Consider the following 15098-nt stretch of genomic DNA (forward strand, 5'->3'; position numbering starts at 1 on the left):
GGAGGAGGAGGAGGAGGAGGAGGAGGAGGAGAAAGAGACAGAGAAGGGGGGAAGCAGAGAAGTGGGGAGAGAGGCAGAAGCAAAGCTGCCTCTCCGAGAGGAAGACGGAAAAGAGTAAGGCAAGCTTCTTTAAGTAAATTGATAGTAAATAGTTACTTTGAAACACAGTTTATCTTTATCAGTAGAGAGCATCTGCCTATTTCTAGGAGTCCTAGCAGCTCTAGAAAAATGAAGCCTGAGGCCTGATTCAAATGAACTATCAAGGTTAACTGCAGCCTCCGGGAAGGAGCTGGTACCCAGGCTGCTTTAAAGGATACAGTTAGCCGGTCAAAATCATCAGAGATCTGAGAAGGATACATTATAGCAGGAAGTGTAATCCAAGTGGCCTAAACTCAGGAAAGGGAGGACTTGCTGTAGCTGGGTGGTTACCCTAGGCTGCCACCATCTTGCTGGCTTTCTTGGGGGTAGAAGCAGTTGTCTTCAGCTGTCATGCAGGATCTTGATCCTCAGCTACCACACTGGGCAGCATCAGCCTTTGCCTGTCTGACCCAGAAGGTCTGAGAGATTTTCCTGTGGAGAAGGAAAACTGAGCTCACCTTGATGAGGTGGAGTAGGGCAGTCAGCCAACAGTGCACACGGTCTGGGCAGAGCCCTGGTGGCCGGGGAGGTAGGGGGCAATTTTCCCAGTGGTTAACGTCCCCATACTCCAGGTGTCATAGTTGGTGCCCCATTATCTTTTTTGGAGACTTTAAGTTTGCTTCTAGGATCTGGCATTTTTGTCTATCATAGCAAGATATTTTATTAGGCTTTTTTTTTTTTTTAGAGGTTTCTCTATGTAGCTCTGGCTTTCCTGGAACTTGCTTTGTAGAGCAGGCTGAATTTAGAGTTCTCCTGCCCTGCCTCCTGAGTGTGGGGATTAAAGGTGTGCAGCACTGTTGCCCTGGTTATTAAGCATCTTAAAAACCATACTCATCAGATCTCTGAAGATTTTGAAGGCCATCTATGAAGTAGACCTGATTTTAAATAAACTTTACTTGTTTTAGCTACTTGCTTTAGGCTTAACCTTGAAAACATTTAGGAAGCTAAATAAAGCTTGTCATTAAATGAATTCTATGACAGTTTACAAATTAGTAGCTTTTATAAAATTAAGAATTTTACATCTTTATCTCTGTTAAGTTTGAGCCTTAAAAGTTTGAGTTCAAGATTTAATTGAAGATCCTTCAGCATTAAAATAAAAATTTAAACCATAAATACAGTCCATAGAGAGACTGGGGACTTTACAAAGCCATAAATATAGTCCACAGATAGACTGGAAACTTTATTCTTTTATAGTGCTCTACTACAGAAGTCACAGTTTTTTTTTTCATGACACAATTTATCCAAATATCAAAAGCTTAACAAAGTTAGCAAAGACAGAAAGACTAGACATGTATCGAACTTCAGGTCAGTTACTGTCAACCTCAGTAGTACTTAGGACTTTAAAAACCTTATTTATCAAAAATCCCTTATTCAAACATACATTGCTTCCTGTTTAAATTTTCTAGGAGCCTGGTGCTGAGCAGTTAGCAAAGATCTAAGTGGTTAGACATATGTCACTAAGTCAGTTTTTAACCTGAGTTATTTTTATAACCCGAGTTTATCTTTATAACTTAGGAACTTATAAACCTTACAAAATTTCATATTAATTTAAGATATTTTAGAGACCTGTCTCCTTAGTCTAAAAAGCAGAGACAATGACAAACCAAGGGCTCAGTAGGACTGAGAAGTTTTATGCCATCTGGTCATCTTAAGACAGTGATGAAGTCACATGGTATGTATGCTTTAACCTTAATAAAGATGGCTGATAACCATTGCGGATGCTGTTCACAATCTCCCCCCCCCTTTTAGTGAGTCTTCTTTAAAATAAGAGTTGAATCTAAGCTACTTATACAGTATATTTTAAACAAGATTTGAAATACACACACATGTGTGTGAGTACACACACACACACACATACATATTAGCAAATTAGGATAATCCATGGATGGGTTTTAAACTATAAGCCTTTTAGTATAACTTTTAAGCCAGATTTTTGTTACAGATTTTATAAATGTTTAAACCACACCCTGAGATTAAGATAGAGTTCATAACATAGTTTTAAGAGATTTTCTGAGAGCAGAGCAAAGGGAAATCAGAGAGAAAAGATTTTTTTAAAGTGATAATTAGAAAAGCCTTAGAGATAAGAGACTTATTGAAGTGGTGAGAAGTTTAGACACTAGAGATTTGGGATCATTTGCTTGTGCAGCGGCAGAAGTTGTTACCATAAGAGAGAATCTAAAAATCGTGTGTACCAATCTTTGATTTTTGATCTGTATGGAGGCCAAGTTGTTTGTGGTAACAGAGTGAGGCTTTAATAAAATCTGAGCCTGAGGAGGAAGACAGAAAGGGTTGCAGAATGGAATATCTCCAGGAAGAGGGCTTCTGTAAGCTCCAAGAGGGAGCTGGGAGAGGGTGTAGGTAGCCCCAAGGGCTAAGGGAAGTTCTGGGACCACAGGAGGAGGCTGAGAGGAGGGCTTAAGGAAGAGATAGTGCAGGTGGCTCCAAAGGGAAGGAGGGGAAGCATCCGAAGGGAGCTGAGAGCAGATGCTGCGGGACTGCAGGCGGCACCCTAGAGGTCATGTAGTGGCCCAGGTGGGCTTTGAGAAGCTAGACTGTTGGCAGCCCCTGGGGGGAGAAGACAAGGAAAGAGTCACAGGAGGTGACAGGTGGAACTGCAGGAAATCCAGCTGCTTCTGTGAGGAGGGCTGAGAAAGCTCCAGGCAGGAGCCAAACCGAGGTGGCTAAAATGTCTTTGTGTCAAGAATTTCTGCTTGGGACATCCCCAAGTGGAATGAGAAATTTATCAGAGAGAAATGTTCCGAATCACAGACAAGAGGCATTCTTACTCACGTGATAAGGGGGCCCAGAAGGACCAGAGGAGCTTTCTGGCACATGGTTGTGGTTTTTGTAGTATTAGTAAATGAAGTTAGTAGCTCCAGGGTGATTCTTATTCAGTAGAGAGATGCCCACATGGGCATGTTAGGCTCCAGGAACCGGGGAGACTGAGAGAGGAGGAGAAATGAACTTCAGAGTTCGGATTGAAATTTGTTGGGTGGCAGAAGCCAGCAGAAACAACTGATCTGCCATACTTTAGGAGAGAGAGATCCGCAGCTCGCTGAGGAGCCGCTGAGTTCCTAGGGAGGGAGCTGATTCATGCTCCTCCCAGGTTTCAGCACCAGCTGAATGAAAAAGAAATAAAACGAGAATATGGTGGCCTGCTCCTAAGGCATTGAGAATTTATTATAGATATAAGGAAGGACACAGGCAGAGGCATCTGGAAGGGTACAAACTAAACCAGACCATGAGAGGAGAAGGTGGAGAAAGAGCAAGAGAGAAAGAGAGAGGGACCAGGAGACCAAGAAGCTAAAGAGCTAGTAGCCCTAGTTATATAGGTTATATAGGAATCAGAAGCTGGGGGAAGGGAAGCCCCCAGTCCAGTCACTGGGCTGGAGAGTTTGGGCAGAGGGTGGGGTATGCCCGCCTGATGTCTCTGTAACAGGTGCTAGTGATGCTGTGGAACTGGCAACGACAGCTCTACTTTGCTATGTTAGTAGCCACCCCAGGTTTGAGACCTAACACCTACGTTTTGTGGTAAATGATTGAAAAAAAAAGTTTGAAGATTAAGTTCTGAGGATCTAAAGAAATTAATTAATTTCTTATAATTATTAACAATAAATGCAAATTGTAAAGAACTGAGGATGTGAACGCTTAAGTAAGTTGTGAGGGTCTAAGAAGGTGTTTCAAGGTAATATAAAAAGATGTTTCAGATTTTTCCCCCTCTCTACACTATTGTTATGCTAAGACAGAATTTTAACAAAAAGGAGTCGAGTTCTAGCTGATCTAGCCCTGGGAAAGCACAGACTACATCATAGTCCCAAACTCAAAATATAAAATCTCCTTTGGTTGTCTTCTAAGTATAGACTTAAAAATGCCTCTCATTATGCTAAAAACGTCTCTAAATGTCTCTAAATGTAAAAAAAAAACCTTCTTGTAAGCTTCAAGGAGTTATGAGACTTGGATCGACTGCTCTCAGGTCGAACACTCCAGATTAGTAGGCCTGTCAACCAAGAGCCCAAATTTCCCCACTACTGCCTGTTCCTGAGGGTGGGTGGGTTCTTTCTCCATTTCCGCTGGTCTTGGGACTACCCCAGCCATCTACCAGGACCGTGGGCCTAGAAGTTTCCAGTGTACACCCAAGATAAAAATTTTCCCCTAAGCTCCTTAACTCTGCCTTCTGTCCCGACGCTGTATCTGTCCCAGCGGATTTCCGATCTCCTGAAGACTGCAAACTGCTCCAAACATGCCAACCCTTGATGCTTCTGACTCATTTTCCGGCGTGAGCTTCTGTGTTCCAAAATGGTCCAAAGCGGCTAGCTCCAGGTGGCGCAGCCTCCCAGGCTGCTCCAGAGCAGCCGGCACTTCCCGAAGTCCCAGGTGGTTCTAAAGATCTGAGATAGTGGGCCAAACATCAGGCCTACCTCTCTCTCTCTCTCTCCCCCAAGCCTTGGCCAGCATTCCAGCTTTCCTGCCTCCCCTCCCCTCAACAACACCCCTATTTCACCTAGAAGTACTTACCACCCCTTTACCAACAACAAAAAGGCTGGGATGATAGGTCTCAAACAGGCGACCAAAGGCTGAGATGCCTATTAACATATTGAAGAGGATGCTGTCCCCAGCTCCTCTCAGGGTCCCTAGTACCTATTATGGAGTTATCCTGGATGGCATTACCCTTCCCCCTACTCCACACTCTCCAGCCCAGGGACTAAGCTGGGTTTTCTTTCCACCAGCTTCTCTGATTCCTTATATAACCCAGCCATTTGGCTACAAGGGTCTCTTTGCCTCTTGGCAGAGCCACTTTTGGTCTCTACTCTCCTGGTCTCTTGGCTTCTGACTCTCCCCTTTCCCCTTCCTTCCTCTGGAATTATGGTCCCTGTCTCTGCCTGTGCTTCCTTCGATACCTATAGTAAGAATCTCAACCCCTTAGGAGCAGTTATGTCTTCCTTTCCTTCCTTCCTTCCTTCCTTCCTTCCTTCCTTCCTTCCTTCCTTCCTTCCTTTCTTCCTTCCTTCCTTCCTCCTTCCTTCCCTTCTCTCTCTCTCCCCCCTTCATTCACAGGGATCCTTTCTGCTTGCAAAAGCAGGCTTTGAAGCTGAAAGAATACTTCTCAAAGCCTGTCATCGAAGTCTGAATAAATAAATAAATAAAAAATAAATAAATAAAGGTCATCTTTGAATGAATTCTCAACGCTTCCACAAAGATGTCTCACACTTGGCTGACTTTTCTTCTTGTCTCTTAGTGAAATTCCTGACCTTAGAAATGGGGTGAGATTGGTTTAAGCCCCTTGCCATTTGATTTTAGCCGAGGAAAAGGCAGATAGAAGGTTAATGTGCTCTAATGTCATTTCCGTACATGTTTCTTCTCTCTTTATACTAAGGAAGACTAGAAACCTTTTCTGCTTTTCCCCTTCATTTCTTCCCAGGCTCTGAATTACTATGAACCAAGAAGGGGGTTGTTGTCTTTTGTTCTTCTGTCTTAGTTGGGGTTTTATTGCTGACCAAAACCAACTCGGAGAGTGTGGTAGTTTGAAGGTAGTTGGTTACCACGGTCTCACAGGAAGTGGTACTGCTAGCAGATGTGGCTTTGTCAGAGTGGGCATTCTTTTGTTGGAGGAAGTGTGCCACTGTAGGATTGGACTTTGAGATTTTATATGCTCAGGATACAGCCCAGTTTCTGGGTCTCTGTTGCCTGCAAGATGTAGGCTTCTCAGCGCCACATCTTCCTGCATGCTGTCATGCTCCCTGCCATGATGGTAACAGACAGAACCTCTGAAACTGTAAGTGAGCCACCCCAATTAAATGCTCCCTTTGTAAGGATTGCCGTGATTATGGTGTCACTTCACAGCAACAGAAATCCTAACTAAGACAAAAATTGGTATCAGGGACTGGGGTATTGTTGTGATAGCTCTGACCATTGTTTTGTTTGGAGGAACTTGGACTTTGTTACTTGGGGATAAGAAAACAGTGGAATGCTTTAAGCACTGCCTAATGGCCCATACTAGGGGAAGCATGAAAAATAGAGGTGATAAGAGTTATTTGAACTGTTGAGGGCTCACTCAAGAGGTTTCAGAAGAGAATTTTTAGTATGTTGTTACCTAGAAATCATTCTGGTGATATTCTTGTGACGAAAGTGGCTGCCTTTTGCCCTAGTCTGAAGAGTCTGCTGTTCTACTGGAAGCTTAATCCCAGCCCCTGGCATCCATATACCTACAGAGTCTGGGATGTTCTGGTGGAAGCTCCATCCCAACCCCCTTCCCCCATCTCTCTCTAAAACTTGCCACATCTCAGAAAGCCTGCCAAATAATGGCCCCTCCCCCAGAGATGCTCAAGTCTGCTCCCACCGGGTATTTAAATTGCCCCCCAGAAAACAGATGTGTGGTTTTCTGGTCTTCCTTTCCTGTCTCTTCTCTGGGGGAGTGGAAAACCATCCAGGAACATTTTATCCATTAAACCTGGGCTTTTTCTAATTTGGTTTGATTTGGTCTGATTTGAATTGCTGCATCATCGGAGAGGCTTATCAGTGCGCAGGAACTTCTCAGCTGCCTGAGACTGGAGGGAAGAGTTCTGGATTAATTCCATTGGCAGAGGAAATCTCAAAATAGCCAAATGTACACTCTGCCACGTGGTTACTATTGTCCACCCTTATAAAGATTTATAATGAAAAGGAGCAAGCTGAGCAGGGCAAATGACAAAATGTAAGTCTGAGGAGAAAAAAACCACCTGGAGTTTGAATGGAGCTAAGTCCTGTGTTCAAGGAAACAGATAGATTAATAAATGGAATAAAAGGAGCGGTAGCCTCAGGGTAAGACCCACCCAGCTACGTTTCTAACTTCTGAAAAAGAACTAAAGAAAAGCTTACATCACTAGCGCTTGGGAGGCAGAGGCAGGTGAATCTCCGAATCTGAGACCAGCCTGGTCTAAAGAGCAAGCGTCAGGACAGTGCAATACCCATAGACCAATTTTATGGAAATTGTGATTCCCACCTCTCAGATGAATTTTTTTTTTTTGTTTTTTCGAGACAGGGTTTCTCTGTATCTTTGGTGCCTGTCCTGGAACTAGCTCTTGTAGACCAGGCTGGCCTCGAACTCACAGAGATCCACCTGCCTCTGCCTCCCGAGTGCTGGGATTAAAGGCGTGCGCCAACACAGCCAGGCTTCTCAGATGATTCTTATTTGTGTCAAGTTGACAAAAACCAATGAAACAAACAAACACAACAAAACCAAGCGGCACATCTGCTCTAGCCATCAGCAAAGCACCTGGAGAGTGCCTTCACCAGGCCTGACCCCTGAGAGCCAGGGCCTCAGACAGGCCAGTGATAGGAATGTTCCAACAGTTTCCCAAAGTCTCAATTGGGAATTACATGGAGCCATCTTACACATGACTTCTTACCTAACACCATCATTGATCGCTGGAGATGTAACGCAGTGGTAGGACATTGCCTAGCATGCACAATGCTTTGGGGTTCAATTCTCAGTACTCCCCTGCAAAGCAAAATGAAATAAAAAGCAAAGTAAAACAAGCAAATAAAGGCTGCAAAATATTCTGCACAGTGTTGTTGCTTTGTTTGCCTACAATTTATTTTACCTGACTATTATAATATATTGTTTCCAAATATTTATTATGCTATTGCAAATAGTACTGCCTTGAATATGTCTGAAAAAAAATGGGGTAGAACGGATTCTCAAAGTGGAATTGCTGGGTCAAAGGCTAAGGGGTGTATCTTTGTGATTGAAGCTTTCAAACTACTAGCCAACTTTAGCACCAATCAGCATCTCACAGTTTATAAAGCACCTGCTCTCGCATCCTCTCCACCAGTTCTTAAATTGTCAGTCAGAGAGTTGGAAATGCCACCTGCGTTGTTTCTTTTATTATGGGTGAGAAAACAATAAGGAGAGGATGAGGACATAGACTGCACATACTGAATAATTCAGCCAACTCACCTTCAGGAGAAAACACGAGGACTCAGTAGAAACTCAGGTCTAAATTATCCCAAAACAAAAACGAGAGGATGAGGGAGGCAGGAAAACCCGTCACTGTGAGAAGTGATGTCATGCGGAACCCATATCCGATGTTAAACTGGGCATTGACATCCAACATGGAGTCCACATGCTTAAAGGGTATGCGCTGCTGCACAGAGGTCCTGACTGGAGAACCAGGGGAGGGGGGGCCGAGAGGAGTCTTAGATGAAATCAGTCAGTCGTGACATCCGTGTGCAAAATTAGCAGTACAATCTGCAGGAATAATCGGGCCCCGCCTAAGCTTTGTGTGTCTGTTTCCTTAAGCACAGACAGAAAGCAGTGAGGACATGGGCACCTTGGAAGAGTGAGGATCAACCGGTGTCTGGTGTTAATGATTTTGCTCCTGGTGAGGGTTTCTAAAATGAAAACCTCCTGATTCTGATCGTCCAGCAGGTGGTGACAACCCAACACCCCAAACTTACCGTCTCTGAAACTTGGACAGGATTTCCCCTCAGAATTCAGCTTAGAAACGTTCTTTTCCATAGTAGTAAAAATTTATGTTATAGAATAATGCATGCTCATAAAATTTATGAGAATGCATCTCATATACTCACTTTGGATATCAATTGTTGAATTCTTCTTTCACTATCTTTACAAACTGAAAGTCTAATCTGGCTAAGAGCCCCAGGTGATTTGACTTCCACTCTGTAGCAGTCCCCTTAACTCAGTTTTACGAACACTTTGGTTTTAGGCAAGTGGCTCGTGTGGTTGCGGAGGAATGATAGATACAATATGTTGATCTTACCTCTTCTTCCCTCCAGTCTGGATGTGTTAGGCAAGTGCTCTGCTGTTGCCCTATGCAGTCCAACCTCTGAAACTTTAAAAGAAAAAGAAAAACTGTGGAGTAATAAAGGAGAGCCAACATGTTAGAAAGTCAACTTTACTAAATGTATAATTATGTAATAGAAAATGCAAAGGTATACACAAAAGGCATTCAGTTTAAAAAGCTGCAAACTTTTATAATTCTCTTAAAAACCAATTACACACATCCACAAGTAGAAAGTGTGACAGACAACTAAATGCTGTATACAGTCTAGTGAAAAAAAAAAAGCCTAGTCTTAATGAATTTTATTTGAGAAGTCAAAATATAATAAAAACACAAAAGGAAAAATAAAGGAAGACACTCATAATTATAGAGGATAAATATAGGGAAAATGAAAAATAATATTTAAGTTAGGCATAGACTAAATGTGCATACTCGGTCAGAACTTTCAGGCCATCTGTTTTACACAACTTACAAAAGAATACAGGAACTCTGTAAAAGCAGCCAGCAAGCACAAAAGCTTTAATAGCAGCCATACCTGCTCTAACTTCCCAAATACTTTCCAAAGCTTACCTTCAAGTTAGGTGGTAACTGGTGGGAGATGGTAAAGGTGACCATGGACAGAAAAGCAAACGGATGGTTGTTATAATGGTGCTTCATCCCAGGTATACAATGTCAGTCTTGCTTATGCCCTATAAAACACCAACGCCAACATAAACTCCTCACAGAAACTGGCGCTCCCCGGAAGTTCAACAACCAAACGATGGTTCTTTTTATATGATTAACATGAAAAGCCCTAAGTCAAGTTATATAGTGCTACTTAGAACAAAAGATTCTTCGAAGTTATGCTTTATTTTTAATTTATTTCCATTAGAAATGAGAAGTCGCTTACAGAGAGGGCTATGCATCATTTCCTTGGTGAGACATGGGGATATGTCTGTGAAAGTTTGAAATAGGACAGGCTGTAATCTGAGTTGATTTAAGAGGTGTTCTATAAAGTAGAGATGGGGGATGAGCTCAGAACTTTCACATTCTCGTCCCCTTTCAAAGAAGGAAGGACTAAATCCATCCTACCCAAACAGTCCCTCTCTTAGTAGTGAAACCTAGGCTTGAATAGAGTGGCATCAAAAGCCTTGTAATCCAGTCTCAGACGTGGGAGAGATCAGATAATGAGGGATATTTATATAATGATGACTGACTTACACAAAATTGAAAGGTGAAGTGAGCCCAGAAAAACCGGTCTGCTTTAGCCAAGAGTAAAGAGATTTGTGGGCAAAAGCATTCCTTCTGTCTCGTGTTCACAGCACGCCTTGGCGTGGCCACGTGACTCTGGTCCTCTGAGCTGCCTTAGACATCTCATGAACCTTCTCTTTCCCAGGCTTCAAGCTTCTTAGATTTTTTGTTTGTTTGTTTGTTTTTGTTGTTTTATGAGACAGAGTTTCTCTGTATAGCTTTATAGCTCTGGTGCCCGTTCTAGAACTAGCTATTGTAGACCAGGCTGGCCTTGAACTCACAGAGATCTGCCTGCCTCTGCCTCCCGAGTGCTGGGATTAAAGGCGTGCGCCACCACCACCAGGCCCTAGGTTTGTTTTATAGCCACCAGTGTAGCTTCTAAATACATGTTCTGGGATTTTGCTTTCTGCTTACCAAAATTAAGTTTTACCTAGTTGAAATTAGGTAAATTTCATATGAATGTTCTTTACTGTTTATTTTATTAATTGTTTTATCATTTGTGAGTGTGTGTGTGTGTGTGTGTGTGTGTGTGTGTGTTGTGTGGCCTGGAGTTTGAACTTTGGGCCTGTTCGTTAGGCAAGTATCCTACCGCTATATTAATACTGCTTTCCTCCAGCACATATTCATGCTTAAGAATGTTGGCATATGAACAGTTTTTAAAGACTATGTTATTATCTTATTTTATATGAAATACTGTCTTGGGTTTCTTATCATTCTTGTACTAGGTTTCCAATTTTTCAGCCCTAATTAGCTACTTAGTACCTTTTTATGTATTGTTTGGGAAATATGGAAATGGAAATCTCCAGTGGGAAAAAGATAAATGTGGCCAGTGACCATCATACATAATATGTTTTCTTAAAACTCAGTGAGCTGTGCGGAGTTGAGAAGCATTGTCTACAAAAGAAAAGTATAACTGAATTTTCTTAGAATTTAAACTTTTTCTCTATGAATAGTACTGTTGGGGAATGAGAAGTTAAAGAAAATTTAGAAAATAATCCTTGCAAAATACATTACTAAGCATGTGGGTAATGGAATGACCTAAAGGACGTAAGAACTCTCAGCTCCAGTAGCGTGTCTGCCTGCATCTGCTTTGCTTCCCACCATGGCAACAATGGACTAAACCTCATTGAAATGTTTTCCTTTATAAGAGTTGTGTTCATGGAGTCTTCTTCACAGCAGTAGAAACCCTGTATAAGACAAACACTTTCAGATAGTTGGCGCCCATTTATTTTCCTTTTTCCTTCTTCTCTGATGAGAACTGTCTGTTCTGCTCCTTCGCCCCTTTGTTGAGTGGACTTGTTCTTCGGTGTTTATATATTAGTGTGATTTCTTCTCAGATCCTAACATTAGTTACTATCTCATGGACAGTTGCAGTAGCTTGTTCCCTTTTCCGGAGACTGTCTCCTCATTCTGAGGACTGTTTCCTCTGTTATTGAGAAGCTTTTTAGTTTTATGAATCTCCCTCACCAGAGCTTGAGATTATTTCCTGCCACTAGAATCACTTCAAGGAAGTTATTAGCTATGCCTGAAGCTTGAAATGCTTTCCTCTAACAGTTTCAGAGATTTGGATCTTACGTGGAAGATTTTGGGTTGTTGTCTATAGCCTTTAATGTTTTGATATATGCTCCTTCTACACTCAATTTATTTAGGGCTGTTATCATAGAAAATGTTGTTCTTTGCTAATATTAATTTGACTTCTGTCCTTAAGTGCATTTGTGTGTTGTTAGGTAGGTATAGGTAGAGGTAGAAGTAGGTACAGATAGAGGTGTGTCAAATCATTCTTGTATTTGGTTATAGTATGTGATCTTAATGTGTTCTTGAATTTGTTTTGTAATAGTTTCATTAAGAATTTCTCTCTAGCATAGAAGCAGTATTTCCCATAAGCCTTTATCTTCTCAATTCCATTTCTCTGTACACTGAAGAAAAACCACGGTTTTATACAGAAATTCCTACTTGTATCCAAATTTTTCTTTAATAATTTTGATAGGTACTATCAAGAAGCTTGTAGTAACTAAATTCTTCTGCTGAATGATAGATGCTTATAAAGTTGCCAATATCACAAAATTCATTAAGTCATTAAGAAACCTGCAATAAATACGAATAAAAAAATTTGGTGACATCTGTCCAAGACTGGGTTAGAAATGTATGTAATTGCCTTGACAACATGCTTATATTTGAAAAAAAATTGTATTTTTTAAAGAAACCTAACCCTTTAACTTTTTATTTGTTTAGCTTAAGTTTCACTGCATCTTAAGGAAGATTATCTCTAATGACAAACACACGCCCCGTCATCACAAATCCAATAATTTTCCTGTCAGAAGTTCTTCCTACCAGGAGAAGTTTGCAGAAACCAAGAAAACACCACCTACCCCATTGCTCTTCTATGCTAGAGAGAAAAGAGAAACAATAAAATTATGCATAAGCCTGAATAGAATATCAAAAAAAAGAATTTCTGTATTTATACCCATCTTGGAAATTGGTTTATGGTTTTATTTAGGATATTCTTGTTTGGCAATGCCGACCTTTTAGAACAAGTTTGGCAGTGCTCCTTTCCTCTTCTTTGTGGAACAATTTGAGAAACATAGCTGTGAGAGCTTCTTTAGAGGTTTGGTAGAACTTGGCAGTGAATTCATCTTCTCCTGGGGTTTTCTCTGTCAGGAGACATTAATTTTTAAAATTGCTTCAATCTTCTAGTTAGTTGTGAATCTGATTAGGTTATCTATATCCTCTTGATTTATTTTTGGCAGTTGTAGTTCATAGAAATATAAAGAAATTTATATTTTTTATAAATTCTTCTAGATTTTCCACCTTTTAGAATATAAGTTTTCAAAGCATTTTTCCCCTACGGTTCTCTTGATTCATTGGAATCTGCTGTGATGTCCACCTTTTCTTCTCTAATTTTTATTAATCTTTTCCTCTGCTTTGGTCTTTCAGCTAAGAGTTTATAGATCTTGCTTATTTTTTCCAAAGGGCCAATTTTCTCCACTTATTCTTTGTATTATTCTGTTAATCTCTGTTTAACTTAAGTATGATATTTTTTATTTCTGTCAGTGGCTTTTTGTTTTTCTAAGACAGTGAGGTGAAGCATTGAATTATTTACTTGAGGTATCTCTGATTTTTTTTAAATTGTGGTAATACACACTATCCCATTAGAATTGTTTTTGACGTAAACAAAAGCTCTGAAAGGTCTGGTTTTATTTCATCGGATTGCACGCTTTCCTAATCTTCTTCCCTGTTTATTTAAGAAACCACGGTCATTTGTGGGTTTGGAACTATTTTATAGTTTCTGGCGTTACTCTTGCTATTGATTTCTATTATATTCTTTAGTGATGTGATAACATACAAGAAACTATTTCAGTGCTTTTGCATTGTTAAGACTTGAATTCCAGTTTAAAATGTGATTCCTTTTAGAGAAAGGAAATTGCTGTGGAATAATCCTTTGGTATACTGTAAAGATTTGTTGCTCAGTCTGGTTTTATAGAAAGCTGACTGGCCGGCAGCCTGGCTGGAAGTAGAGGTGGGACAACTGCACTCGAGAGGCTGGAATGAAGAAGCGCAGAGCCAGAGGAGGCGCCAGCAGACGCAGAAGAAGCAGGATGTGTAGAGAATGAGGTAACAAGCCATGAGCCATGTGGTAGAGGGTAGATAAGAAACATGGGTTAATTTAAAAATGTAAGAGTTAGCTAATAATATTGGCTGATAATATCATATAATAATATTGGCTAAGCATTTATAATTAATATTTGAATTATCATTGTCGGTTATTTGGAAACTGGAAGAATGTCTGCTTACGGAGAAGAATGCATATTTCATGGCTAATAGATGAAATATTCTGTAAGCAACTAATAAGTCCATCCTCTTTGTATAAATTATCTCTTACATTTCTTTATTGACTCCTAAGGTGGTTGACCTATCTATTGATGACACTGGGTGTTGAAGTCACTCACTCATATAAGGATGCTTCTATGCTTTTATGTTTATTAGTGTTTGTTTATAAATCTAGGAGCCCCAAACATTGGTACATATGTATTTACACTTACTATATCTACTTTAGCTCTTTTAGTTGGAAAGATAAGATATTTTACATTTAAGGGGATTATTAAGAAAAGTTTGCTAATTCTCATAACATTATTGGCTGATTTTTTTTGTTAGATGGATGATTATTCTTTTTTATTAATTGAAATTGTTCCTTGACATTTTCATACATCTTTAAAACAATGTTATAAGTACTCCCCCCCACACCTGTTGGTCCTCTCATGCTTATCAATCATTTTCCCATATTCGTGTATTTTTGTTTTGGTTTGTGACCCATTGAGTTTAATTAGGCTGTCTGTATGACCATGGGTTTGAAGCTAGTCATTGGAGTTTGGTTGGCTTACTTTTTGGTGCACACCTAAAGACAGTGATGCTTTTCTTGGCATCTTTCAGTAGCCAGTAGTTCAGAAGGAAGAGGCAGGACCCTAGAAGTGTCTCCCCTGTTGGTAACTGATGGCTGACAGAGTCAGTCTAGTGTAAGCCCAGTGCAAGTAAACACAGTCGCTGTGGGTTAGAGACTGCAGTGGCTGTGTCAGGCCTAGAAACGGGTCTCCTTCCTCCTGACAGTGCAGTCTTCCTGTCCCTTCCCCGCAGTGTTCTCTGCCCTAAGAAGGGGGTGGGAAAATGTCTTGTTTTGGATTAAGCATACAAGTGCCTCTTATTTACAACACTTTGAGCAGCTGTGAGTCTCTGCCCTCCCAACTATTCACTGCAAGGATTAAGTATCCCACAGAAGTCCAGAAGGAAATATGCTGCTATGTCCATTTAACCGACATTTGTCCTCTTCTGTCTTGTTTGTATCAGGAGTCTGCAGGCCTCCTGTGCTAGGAATGACAGAGTCCTCAGTTTTCTTTAGCTCGCCAATTTTGGTTTTTAAATGAATGAAAAGAAAAAAGGAGAGGAAAAGTTTGATTA

The 15098-nt window shown here is 40.8% G+C and overlaps 1 long non-coding RNA gene across 1 annotated transcript in view; it reads right to left on the bottom strand.

Moving 5' to 3' along the window:
• Nucleotides 1-6: 6 nt before the first annotated feature.
• The window catches only part of LOC126515110 (uncharacterized), a 107707-nt gene continuing 92615 nt past the window's right edge, over nucleotides 7-15098 (bottom strand). Inside the window, exons 3-5 of the long non-coding RNA XR_007595755.1 lie at nucleotides 8898-8969; nucleotides 7524-7615; nucleotides 7-570 (exon numbers count right to left, since the gene is read on the bottom strand). This is a non-coding gene — a long non-coding RNA (uncharacterized lncRNA). The remainder of the gene's footprint in view (nucleotides 571-7523; nucleotides 7616-8897; nucleotides 8970-15098) is intronic.

This window comes from Alexandromys fortis, unplaced genomic scaffold (assembly GCF_014885135.2).
Source record: "Alexandromys fortis isolate MF-2015 unplaced genomic scaffold, M_Fortis_MF-2015_v1.1 scaffold_18, whole genome shotgun sequence".
In the NCBI taxonomy this organism is placed as follows: Eukaryota; Metazoa; Chordata; class Mammalia; order Rodentia; family Cricetidae; genus Alexandromys; species Alexandromys fortis.